The sequence below is a fragment of the Pelodiscus sinensis genome, chromosome 3 (assembly GCF_049634645.1).
Source record: "Pelodiscus sinensis isolate JC-2024 chromosome 3, ASM4963464v1, whole genome shotgun sequence".
NCBI lineage: Eukaryota > Metazoa > Chordata > Testudines > Trionychidae > Pelodiscus > Pelodiscus sinensis.
In genome coordinates, this window is record NC_134713.1 from 41,862,324 (window position 1) to 41,875,673 (window position 13,350).

A 13,350-nucleotide genomic window follows, 5' to 3' on the forward strand; every position below is an offset into this window, starting at 1 on the left:
CGTCCGGGTCGGCGAGGCGGACCACCCTGCGGAGCAGCACCCGGTTGATGGCCTTGACCACCTGCGGAGAGAGACACAGCAAAGCGCCAATCAGTGGGGCGCCCGGGTGGCTGGGAGCATTTGTACCCTGTCAGTGCCCCGTGCCCCACTCCCGGAAGCAACCCCCCTGGCGGCGTGTAGTACGGCCTGGACAGACCGACCCCTCCGGAGCGGGGCGCTTTCGCCTCCTCCCACCCCCCTTTGTCCCTGGGGTGGCCCATCCCCTCCTTGCAGCCCCCCTCCCCCTCCAGCGCAGTGGCCGACGAGTGCCATACCTGCATGAGCACCGCTCCGACGGTGGATCTCCCCACGCCGAACTGGTTCCCGATGGATCGGTAGCTGTCTGGCGTGGAGAGCTTCCAGAGGGCGATGGCCACCCGCTTCTGGAGGGGGATGGCGGGCCTCATGCGAGTGTCCCTTCTGCGCAGAGCAGGGGCGAGCCACTCGCAGAGCTCCAGGAAGGTGTCCCTCCTCATCATGAAGTTCTGGGTCCACTGTCGGTCTTCCCAGCGCTCCAGGACGATGCGGTCCCACCAGTCGCTGCTGGTGTCCAGACGCCAGATGCGGCAGGGCACGCCGGTGCCGGGGCGCTGCCGCGGCTCCTCCACGGCCCCCAGGGCGGCCAGGTGGAGAGGCAGGGGGCTGACGTGCACCAGGTGATGCCAGGCAGCCTCGAGCCATTGCTGGCAGGCTTGAAGCAGCAAGTCCAGAAAATGCACCAGAAAGTGCAGGGCGAGCTCTGGCTCCATGTTGCCACCTGCGGCGGCCCCCCCGAAGGGAAGCACCGACACAGACGGGCACAGAGACCGACGCTTTGCTGTCCCTCGGCGAGGTTGGCAAGCAAGCAGGAAAAGCTGAGAACCGGCTGTCCAGGGGGGTCTTTTTAAGCACGAGCCACCAGGATTTAGGCCTGGTCCAGGCGGGCATTAAGTTGCAAAGAAAGTATTAAGAGGCAAAGAAAGTATTGAGTACTTCAGCTTTTCCCACCTCATCTGTCACTAGATTACCTCCCTTATCCAATAAGGGCCCTACACCCTCTCTGATCACCCTCTTCTTGCTAACATGCCTGTAGAAACCTTTCTTGTTACCCTTCACAGCCCTTGCTAGCTGCAATTCCAATTGCACTTTCGCCTTCCTGATAAGTCCCCTGCATTCTCAAGGAATATATTTATTCTCCTCCCTAGTCATCCATCCAAGTTTCCACTTCTTGCAAGCTTCCTTTCTGTGTTTAAGCTCACCAAGGATGTCCCTGGCAAGCCAATCCGGTCCCCTACCATATTTGCTTTTCTTGCTGCACATCGGGATGGTTTCTTTCTGTGCCTTTAATAAGGCTTCTTTAAAATACTGCCAGCTCTCCTGGACTTTCCCCTTCATGTAAACATACCAGGGAATCCTGCCCATCAGTTCTCCGAGGGAGTAAAGTCTGCTTTTCTGAAGTCCAGGGTGTGTATTTTGCTACTCTCCTTTCTTCCTTTTGTCAGGATCCTGAAATCTACCATCACATGATCACTGCTTCCCAGGTTGTCACCCACCTCTACTTCCCCTACTAGTTCCTCCCTGTTTGTGAGCAGCAGGACAAGCTGCACATGGCCCCTGGTCGGTTCCTCAGCACTTGTACCAAGAAGTTATCCCAAACATTCTCCAGAAACTTCCTGGATTGTCTGTATTGGTCTCCCAACAGATGTCAGGGTGATTAGAGTCCCCCATGAGAACCAGGGCCTGCGATCTGGAAGCTTCTCTCAGTTGTCTGAAGAAAGCCTCGTCTACCTCATCCACCTGATCTGGTAGTCTATAGCAGACACCAACCACAACATCACCCCTGTTGCTTTCACCTCTAAACTTAACCCATAGACTCTCAACAGTCTTTTCTCCCTCTAAATACTGGAGCTCCAAGCAATCATAGTACTCTCTTACATACAATGCAACTCCTCCTCCTTTTCTCCCCTGCCTGTTCTTCCTGAACAGTTTATATCCTTCCATGATAGTTCTCCAGTCATCTGAGTCATCCCACCAATTCTCCGTTATTCTAATCAAATCATAGTTCTTTGACTGGGTCAGGGCTTCTAATTCTTCCTGTTTGTTTCCCAGGCTTCTTGCATTTGTGTACAAACACCTTAGATAGCCAGTTGATTGCCCTACCTTCTCCATTCGAGTCGGGGTCCTCTTTTGTTGCTCGTTCCTCCTTTTGTTTCTTCCGCATATCTGACTTCACTTATCTCAGGGCTTTGGTCACTGTCCCCCAATGAACCTAGTTTAATGCCCTCTTCACTAGGTTTGCAAGCCTGTCCACGAAGATGCTTTTCTGTCTGGGATAGGTGGATCCCATCTCTTCCTAACAATCCTTGTGCTCAAAACAGTCCCATGGTCGAAGAAACCAAAGCCCTCTCTGCAACACCACCTGCGCAACCACGCATTTACTTGCTCAATTCAACGATCCCTGTCTGGACCTTTTCCTTCAACTGGAATGATGGACGAGAACATCACTTGAGCTTCAAATTCCTTGATCCTTCTTCCCAGCGTTACATAATCTGCTGTGACCCGCTCAAAGTCATTCTTGTCCGTATCGTTAGTTCCTACATGGAGAAGCAGGAAGGGGTAGTGATCCAAAGGTTTAATCACTTTTGGAAGACTCTCGGTTCCATCCTGAATGCGAGATCCTGGTAAGCAACACACTTCTCAAGATTGCAGGTCAGGACGGCAGATGGATGACTCAGTCCCTCTTAGGAGGGAGTCCCTGACCACCACCACCCGTCTTCTTTTGGGGGTAGTTGTCGTGGAACCCCCATCCCTAGGATTATGCATCCCATGCCTTCCGGTAGATGGTGTTCCCTTCTGATTTCTTCCCTGAGAGGTCCCTGCCAAAGCATTCTCCACCACAGTGCCTGTGGAGAGAGCCTGAAAGTGGTTACTTACCTCTACATGAAAGGGGAATACCTGAGTTGGCTTTCTTCTTCTCTAGAGGTTACATGCTGCCAGTTTTCTTCCTTGTCCTGTACTGTCCTGACTGGTTCTTCAACCTGCTGTGCCTGCAGGATTAAACGCTGCCTTCTATTGAGGAAGTCTTCATCCTTTCTGATGGAATGTAGGATCAATACTTGGGCCTCCAATCATCTAATTTTTTCTTCCAAAATGGCAACCAGCTTGCACTTAGTGCAGATGAAATCCCTTCTTTCTTCCGGGAGGAAGACAAACACAGCATATGCTGTGCAGGTAACAACAGCAGACCTATCACTATCCATACCTGGCTTCCTTCAGAGAGATTCCTCAGATGTTATTTAATGCCTCCTTGAAGGGCAAGAGCGTAGCAAAAAGATTTTAAAGAATGGAGAGTGTATCTCATCCCCTTCCCAACTCCCTCTCCAAACTCCCTGTTCGCAAGCTCCCTGTTCGCTGACTGACTCCTTTATAAAGCCCTGGACTTCCTGATAGCCCCTCCCCCTGATTAAGGCTCAACCAATGAGCAGAGGCTTCTAGATTTCAAACCCTGATTAGAAGCTCCCAGCTTCCACCTGACAGCCACAGCACACACTTTGTGGGGGTGAGGGAAGGGGAAAGAGAAAGGAGAAAAAAAAACCAAACAGCCAAACACAAGCTCAGCAAACAGCAAGAAACCCCCAAACACAAACACACACTACAGACAGCCACTTCCCTCAAAGGCCCTGTATTAGCTTCCTCCTTCATCATGAGAACTCTGTCTCCAAACTCCCTGTTAGCACTCCCTGCTCTGGTTCAGGTGGCCAGTATAGGGTTTCATAAGCCATGGCACGAAGGGGTAGGCTGCATCCCCCATGATGCACAGTGGTTTTCTGCATGTCCCCAATGCCAAGTTAATGGTGGGAGAAGAACGTGCCCACCTCCAGCTTGCTGTAGAGGCTCGACTTTCTAAAGGCATGGTCATTGTGTGCCCTCCCCGACCACCTGACAAAAATGTCTGTGAAGTGTCCACAGTGGTCCGAGAGCCTGTAGCACCATGGAGAAGTAGACTTTCCTATTAATATACTTGGCTGCACAATGTTCTGTTGTTCGGATTGGGATGTGGGCCCATCTATGTCTCCAGTGCAGTTCAGGAACTCCAGGATAGCAAATCCAGCCAAGATCGGGTCCAGGTCTTCCAGGTGGATGACCCTCCGCAACAAGATGGAGTTGATGACCCTCACCACCTCAGAAGGATACAAACACACAAAACAGAGAATGAGAGAGGGAGTGCCTGAACCATTGGGAGGTGCCCACTCCCCTCTCCTTCCATCCCCTCCCCCAAATATCCCAGGAACCACCCCCTATGAAGCCCCCCTCAGCAGCAGGGCTGTGTGAGGGCAGGATGGCTCAACCCCCCAGGGACAGGGCTTCCCCCCACTCCCACTCCATCCCCTACAGCTCCTAACCCCCCTTTCCTGAGGGTCCCCCTTTTCCAGGACTCTCCTTCCTCCCCCCCCCCAGCCCATGCAGGGACTGCAGTCCCAGGGTGGGCCATAGGGAGGGCCCTGATGGTGGAGTTCCCCACGTCAGACTGTTTGCCCACTGACCAGTAGCTGTTGGGGGTGGCGAGCTTCCAGAGGGTGATTGCAACTCGCTTCTCCAGGTGGATGGCGGGCCACAGGTGGGTGTTGTGTCTCCAGAGGGCAGAGGCAAGCCAGGCATATAGTTCGAGAAAGGTGGCCTTCTGCATGCGGAAGTTTTGGAGCCACTGCAGGTCATCCCACCCACTCCATGACCAACCAGTCCCACCAGTCCGAACTGGTTTCAGGACTTCAGAAACAAGCTCGGTCAGGACCAGGAAGGCAGTTGGCACAAAGTGCTGCAAAAACTGCAGAATGACCATGTGGGGCCATCGCATGCCATAGGGCAGCTCCGGCTCCAGGGCACCAAGAGAAAAGTTGTGGCATCCAAAAAAGCAGGCACTGCGAGAGCAACCACAGCAGGCACTGTGAGAGCTTTCCTGTCCCTTGAAGTGGTAGTAAGCAGGCAGCAGAAGCAGAGAAACGGCTGTCCGGGGGGGTCCCTTTAAGCGCATGTCTCTGCAAGGCTCCGGCACCAGCTTTTGGAAGCAACTGGTGACCTAAAGCCCTGGCTGAAGTAGTTCTGGGTGGCCTTTTATGCGAGAGAGCATCCAATCAGTCTGGATGCTCTCTTTCGAAAAAGCGCATCGCTTTTTCAATGTGCTTTTGTGTGTGGACACGCTCTTTTGGAAGAAGTTTTTTCTGAAGATCTCTTCTGAAAAAAGCGTCGTCCGAAAGAAGCCTCAGTCCAGAAGTAGCCCCACATAATTAACACTTTTTTACCAATAGTTGCAAATGTTATTTTTAACCATTAACCATGCCCAGAATAGTATTGACAAACTTAATGGTAAAAAAGACACAGGGACTTGTAGTGGTGCAAACAATACTGGAATGGGAATTGTGGCTGCAACATTCTAGTCTACACAAGGACCTGGTGTGGCTGGTACCAACCATGTTAGGAGTAATTTCAGCTAGAGATGTAGTTAAGCTAAGTTTAACAGTTGTTTAACAGGTTAAAACTCAGAGTAGGTTTAATAGGCATAAGAATTAACATCATGGCTGCGTCTACATTGGCATGATTTTGTGCAAATACTTTTAACGGAAGAAATTGATGTTACCTGTCTACATTGGCCTCTTGCGCAAGAACACTATTCAAGACAAGCCTGTGAGCTTAAATCCATTATTTTGCTAGGCCGGAATGGAAATACTGGATTTATGCAGGAGTGGCCCGAGGTGGGCTGTGGCAGCTGGCACCCCAGGTGAAACACGTGATCGGCATTCCTGCCTGCACGGCCATCAATGGGGTGACATCATCATTGGGTGCTCCGAGCGCCCTGTGACATCATCATCATGTGCCGTTGAAGGCGATGTCTTAGGCGACAGTCGAGTCGGCCTATAGCCACGGGCTGCCCCTGGATTTATGGCTTATTATGTCCACCTGTAAATCACTAACAACCCTACTCTCTCCCACCCCCCGCTGTTCTGCTGCCTCTTCCTCCCCCTGTATAACTGGAAAGGTGTTAGAGGGTCCCTTTAAATATGTATTCACTATTTGTCCTAATCAATCTCTTCCACCATATATTTAGCTGTGATACTCTTGAGTAGATTTCCCATGCAGAACCAGAGCTCTGTGTAGCTCAAACACTTATGTCTTACCCAGGGGAGCTGACAGCCTTGCCAGGCCTCTGGGCAAGGTGGAAGGGCTGGCTCTGTGTACTGAAGGGGTGAGGCTTTGGGCAGAAGGGGTAGGACCAGTGAGTGGCAGGCAGCCTTCATGACCACCCAGACCACAGTGTGGCCCCCTCAACCCTTAGAGCTGCCCAAAGCATGCTGCATGGCACTCTGGTGGTGATTTAAAGGGCCCAGGGCTTTCGGCACCACTGATGATGCAGTAGTCGTGGCAGCAGCAGGTAGGAGTCAATCACCAGGGCCTGTGGTAGTTGCCCCCTTTGTTCCCTCCTGTCGGTGTCACCAACGGAAGTTGATCAAATAAAAGATATTACCTCACCCATCCTGTCTCTCTTAAGGGTTAGTACACATCACTGGGATAATTAGTGACCAGGCTGATTGTTCCTTAAAGTTGTCCACTCTCTTAATTTAGTTCTGAATATTTTCCCACAAAGCACTGAGATGACTGCCCCCACAATCTGCAAACCCCCAAGGTGGAGTTACCATCTGTCCCACTATCTTCACAACAGTCCAATTCCTCAGAGACCTGTCTCACTTTGAGTCATAGAAGTGTAGAACTGGAAAGGACCTTGAGAGGTTATTTAGGCCAGACACCTATACTGGAACACATATACCAGGACCATCCCTGACAGGCTAACCTGTTCTGAGACCTTCCAATTATGCTGATTCTACAGCCTCCCTGGAAAATCTATTTCAGGGCTTCCTACCTTCAGTGGACATGGAAAACAAGTGATCATCCTCTTCCTTATAATAACCTTTCCCATATCTGAAGAGTGTTCTCAAGTTCCCCCTCATTCTTTGTTCCCAAAGTTAACCTTTCTTATTGGTCAGGTATTCGGAACCTTTTATCATTTTTGTAGCGCTACTTTGGGCTCTCTCCAATTACCTTAAAGTGTCGTACCTTGAACTGGACACAGTATTCTAGCATCTACTATGCCTATGTCAAATTAAAATTAAAAGATCCTGAATTTCTCAGCACCATGCAATGTTAGTACATGAAATCACAAACATTATAAATAGTGGCGGGTAGGGTTTACAACCACCCTCAACCTAGAAATGTAATATTATACAGGTGAGCGGGTCCAGTATTCGAAATTTGCTATTAGTATTGCTCCTGTTGGTAGTATCTGAACAGGAGAGCTTACGTTAAGGAGTTGAATCCAGCTTGCATTTTGCAGCAAAAATGGTCAGGGCTGACTAGAAAATAAAAATGCAGTTTTGTAAAAAACTAAAATTAAAATTAAAAATATAAGCTTTTGAGATTTGGTTTTGTTCCACAATGGAATGAACATCAAATCTTCTGACGTATCCCAGAATAGCCAATTATAAAATCATAAAATCATACAATACTAGAACTGGAAGAAACCTCAAGAGAACATAAGAGTCCAGTCCCTTGCTCTCCTAGCAGGACCAAGCATCATCTAGATGATCCTTGATAGATGTCTGTCTAACCTGTTTCTTGTCCTGTGGTTAAGGCAGTTACAGAAATCACTAAGGTCTGTACACTTAGCATATGGCTCTACACATTTTGGGTCAGTCCAATATGCTCTTAATTTATAATTCTCCCTTTGCATTATTATAAAGTAAGAGAAACTGCTATTGAGGACACTGGGGTTATACCATCTTCAAATTGTGTGGCTGAGCAGCAAATCAGGTCCAATATGCATAATTAGATAGAGACACTGGAGTTGCTGAAAAAGCAGAATACAAAGGAGAAAGTAAACAAAAATCCTTTATTGCAGCAACATTTTTTATAAAAGTTAATGAACCAGGTAGGCGGGGCTACCACACTGCCAAAAGTGTCTAAACTAGACATATTAATACCTCTCTCTCTCGCTCCCTCTTTTTCTTCCAGGAATTCTATTCCAACATGTTTCTGTAGAAAGTGTCAGTTCGATGAACTGGCATTTTTTGATGAAAAACATTTCATTGGAAAAACTCCTGACCAGTTCTACTGGTAATAACAGTGGGAAGACAGTCCTTTCAACTGTCTGTACGATATGGATAAAAAAGTTGCCTAAAAGTGAAGTTGTTCAATCTGAAGCTAGTTCCCTTCTGTACTCTGGCCTTTAAAGAGAGATTTCAAAAAAATCTCGAAGAACCTGAAACACTGTAGAAAATATCAAGACAAGATGAATGTTTGTCTGGGTATGTAACTATACAGGAAGGTTCTGAATCAGGTTTTTCTTCTTTGTTTTCAAGGGTCTCTAATTAAGAGTTTTTTATGATAGCAAGATCATTCACTGGATAATAATTGTATATGATTACCACACTTCACCAGGGTAAACTTTCATCTTCAGGGCATAGTCTGTGCTAATCATTTTGTGATCTTTAGGCTTTAGAAACCACTGTTTCTGAATTTTACACTAAGAACGTGTCCTGCTCTACTGCCCCATCAGGCCTTGAAGATCTCTTTGCATCTGACAAATAGAAATAAATTAAGATTCACAGCACGCAGAGGTGGAAGAAAGTATTAGTTCAGTCTTACAGACAAGAAACCAAAGTACATGCTGGGATTTTCAGAAGAGCCTAAAGAAGTAAGGTGCCAACCTCCCTTCTAGCCAGGGGAATTTGCATTCCTATATCACTTGGGCACTTTGGAAAATTCTACCCACACAGCTATGAAGTGAGTTTCTAAAGAATCTGGCTCTCAATTAGCATCAAGTTCAAGGTTGCTGATATTTTGCAGTTACAGGCTGAATTTCTTTAATCCGGCACCCTCAGGACCTGACAGTGCTGACCCACAAAATTTGCTGGACCATGGGAGGTCAGTGTAATCTAGCAGCACTATCAACACTTCCACTACTTACTGGGCTCTTAGACCATAAGGGTAAATTAGAGCTAACTAATAGCACAGAACATTGAGAGCCAGGACTGGTGGCTGGTAACAAACTTTATGGGACTGTGGGAAACATGACCACATTCATGATAAGTGGACATCTGGCTAACTAAAATCATGCTGGACGGACCAGATAGTGCCAGACTAGAGAGGTTCAGCCTGTATATGATTGTAGAATTTTGTCATGAAACTAAGACATTGTCCCAGGATTCTCACAATATTTCCCTCTGAGTGTTCTCTAGAAATCTCCATTCACTTCTAGGTGCAAGAGGACACTAGTTGACACATTGCATAAGCACACTCATTAGGGGTGTGCTTTTGAGAAAAAACTACAAAACCATATTATTTGATTTGCCTGAAGAATGAGAATTGAAATTGGTGAAGAGTTTGCCCTGACATGGTCCCCCTCTAAGTTACATTGCTGGGCTAAATGAAAAGTCATCAAATTGCACTCACCACCAGACTGGTTGTTATTTATGGATTCTCCTTTTTTAATTTCCTATACATGTTTTACATCAGCTAACCAGGAGTTTGCATCAGTTGTGTTGGCAAAGTTAACCTCTGCAACTGTGGCTGAGAAAAATAGGTCATTTGCTGCAGCCACGCTGGGAATGTTATATTCAGTTCTGGGCACTGTATTCCCAAAGGATAATCTACACAGCAACATTATTTCAATATAACTAGCGTTATTTCAAAATAACTTAGTTCACGACTACACAGCAGGCAGTTATTTTGAAATAATGTCAAAATACTGTTAAGCTGGAGGACTTCTTACTTTGACTCCTGTAACTCTCATTGTTTGAGGAGTAAGGGAAGTCGGAGGAAGAGTGCGCTATTTCAAAATAAGTGTTGTGTAGATGCTCCCGGTTTCAAAATAAGCTATGCAATTGACATAGCTCAATGTGTGTATCTTATTTCGAGTTAAGCCCTGCAGTGTTGACACACCCAGAGAGATTACCACAAACAGGAGGGATTCAGAGGACAATAGCAAAATGACCAGAAGGCTGAAGGAAATGAGTTGTAAGGAAAGTACTAAATATGTATTCACTTAATGCCAGTGTTTCTTGTAAGACCACTGCTGCTCAGTTCTGATCTCTCCTCCCCACCTCTTTCTGGAAGGTAAAACTTCAAAACATGGCCCAGAAAGTTTCAAGAAGACTGTTCTATGGCAGCAATAGTAACATTAACACCACCTGGATTAAGGTTTAGTTCCTAGAGTTCCTCCATCTCTCCCCTCCCCTCATCCCAATTGTATACACTTTACTGCAGGGTCGGGGAAACGTTTTTTGATTGGGGGCCACTGACCCGCAGAAAAATCACTTGGAGGCCACACACAAGTGAAAAGCAAAAAAAATAAAAATAAACAAAACAAAACCCCTCACTGACTTGGTCCTCAACTGAGAAGAGAAAGACACTTCCCCCATTCTCCTCCCACACCACAGCCTAGGGGGACCCATCCTGGTAGATTTTGTGTGCTCCAGCCCTATAGTGCAGGGGAAGGAGAGGCTGGAGCACCAGCACAGGCTCCCCCATGCTGGGGGAGCCCCTGAGCTTCAGGGGCCAGATCCATGCAAGCCGGAAGCCACATCCGGTTCCCTGGCCTGAGGTTCCCCACCCCTGCCTTACTGTGTCTGGAGTTTGGACAATGGGGATGGGAGAAACCTACAGGCTTTTAAAGTAACTACCATGACCAACTATGGTTCAAAAGCTTCAGAAAGGTAGCCAAGTTAGTCTGTAACAGGAATACTTTTTCAAGTATTGTTCAGTAACCAGTCATTTGTTAAGTCACAGCTGTTCACACGTAGTAGTTGCATACTTTGCTCAATGTGTCTATGGACTATCTTAACAAGCATACGATCACAGGGGCCAGCAAAGCTGTCTCCATCTCAATATCAGGGGAGAAGTTGCAGAGCTGGCGAGAAAAACACTTGATCTTTTTGAATGCTTTGTACAGGCATTTAAAATACGGATTTTTTTTGTAGATTCAAAAGAGGTCAGCAGTTCTTTGCATAGTGTTTCTTGCCTGAAATACCACTTTGGCCTTGACATGGTACTGTTCCTTCATGTTCATGGAATCTGAAGAACCTGCTCTTCATTGCAAACATATTGCAAGCTCCCAGGACCTTGCAGGATCGGACCCTTCCCTAACAGTTTTAGTAGAAAACGCTATAGTAAATAGACTTGATGAGTAATACAAATAAAATGTGTCAAATTATATGTTGAGAGACGTCAGAATTGTGTTCAGAAAAACAAGTACATTGTGCAAGCCTCAGATACAGTCGACGTAAAAATATGTTATGATACAATTACCAAGTAATAACCATAATGGCAAGTCTAACATAAGGTTTTGAGAAATAACCAGAATCACCTAAAACAAACCCTTCAAACTTTTTAATACAAACATTTTAACTCAGTAATAAATAAAGCAATGAAAACCTGTATCCCTTTCTATTCAGAGCTGAAAGAGCAATGTAGTACACTGAATGAATGACTTGCTTTATCCCCTGCAGTAACTGTCTGGCATGGATGTTACACAATGGTTTTGGAAGTGATACCAATAGTATCAGATAATGTTCTAGAAAAAGATGCCCAACAGAACAGAATTTGCACTGTCGAGAAGTAAAGTGGTTTCCCGTCTTTCTGGAGAATCAACCACTAGAATGAGTAGATTTGATAATTCCACATTATTAGATTGTCTTTAGTAAGATGTATCTTCCTGAAAGAATGATCCATTGTATTTGCAGTCTGCAGCAGTTCTTGAAATCTTTAGAATTAATTGGGAACTTTGTTTAAGTGCTTTACTGACTTGGGGCTAAGGATGTTAAATATTGATTAATTTACCAGTCAAGTAGCCAATGGAACTTCCATCAACTAATTGACTAGTTGATAGGCACTTCTTACTCCTCCTTTGGTTCAAGAGTAGGGGCTCTTGAAAGTTGGAACTCTGCTTGCCAGCGGGAAGTCTCTCTGACTCTGGGCTCCACGCAGACACTTCTGCTTTGAAATGCATTTCCCAGAGGCTCTTGTGCATTTCAAAGCAGAAGCGCTCACATGGAGCCAGGGGTCAGCAGGGGGACCATAGCATTTCCATGGAACCTGGGATCAGCTGGGGACTCCCCAGCTGATCCTGGGCTCTGCGCAGCATTTCAAAGTGGCAGCACCGCACAGAGCCCGGGATCAGCTGAGGACTCCCCAGCTGAGTCCGGGCTCCACACGGTGCTGCCACTTTGAAGTACCCTCTAATCCCCTTTACGGGGGAGGAGGAAAGTAGTTTGATGTAGCAGAGGTGAGAGGTTCCTGTTTGGGGATTGCAAGGAGACCCAGGTGCCTCCCTGCAACCTAGACTTAGGCACCTACCTCTGTGAGAGGGGCAGAGTTTAGAAGATACCCCTCTCTACAGACATCTAAAATAGCCAACTATGCTGGCTTTTGTCAGTCATCTTTCTCCCTCCAGCCATTGTACAGGGAGAGTAGAGACTTTATTCCGGCCACTCCAGAGATTTTTCAAAGGGCCTAAAAGTTAGGTAGCTGGGATTAGTTGAGTGCTGAGAGGGGTAAGCGGGGTTGGGTGTAGGGGCAGATATCTTGGGTGTCAACTTTCAGGGGTGCCCAACTAATCTATTCTTTTCTTTTCCTTTCTTTCTGATTGTCTGGATATGTAATCTTTTTTATCTTCGGCTGACTGGCAAAATGGCTGAGGGCACCCCCACAGCCAAAGTCCCCTTATGGATGTAGGCCAGGACTACTCAACATGTGTCGTGGGCCACATGTGCCCCACAGCCCATTTGTTTGTGGCCCATGGTGCGCTTTAGATTTACGTGGGGCTCAACATGCGGCCCACGGGTGGGAGCCAAAATAAAAAAGCGAATATAATGATTTTCTGCTGATATGAATTTTAGTAGTTAAATTCCTGGACTGTCAGTGCTCATTAAGAGTGCTGTCATATGGGTGGAAATCGGGTAAATATTGCATTTTATTAATATCAGCAGAACTGACTTAAATGGGGCCTGTGTGTTGTGTGGTCTTGCCTTAATCTTTGTATTCATACCCGCCAGTGTGAAAGAAGTTATTTGCATATATATTTGCATGTATACGCAACCACACTTAAGTTGCGGCCCTTGGCACGTGCTATGAGTATCACTGTGGCCCCCGGGGCTTCCAAAGTTGAGTAGCCCTGATCTAGGCCTTAGGCACCCCATGCCTCAGTTTTCCATGTAAATAACAGGGATAATGGTACTTCCACCTCACAGAGGTATCCTGAGGATAAATAGACTGAGAATTATGAGA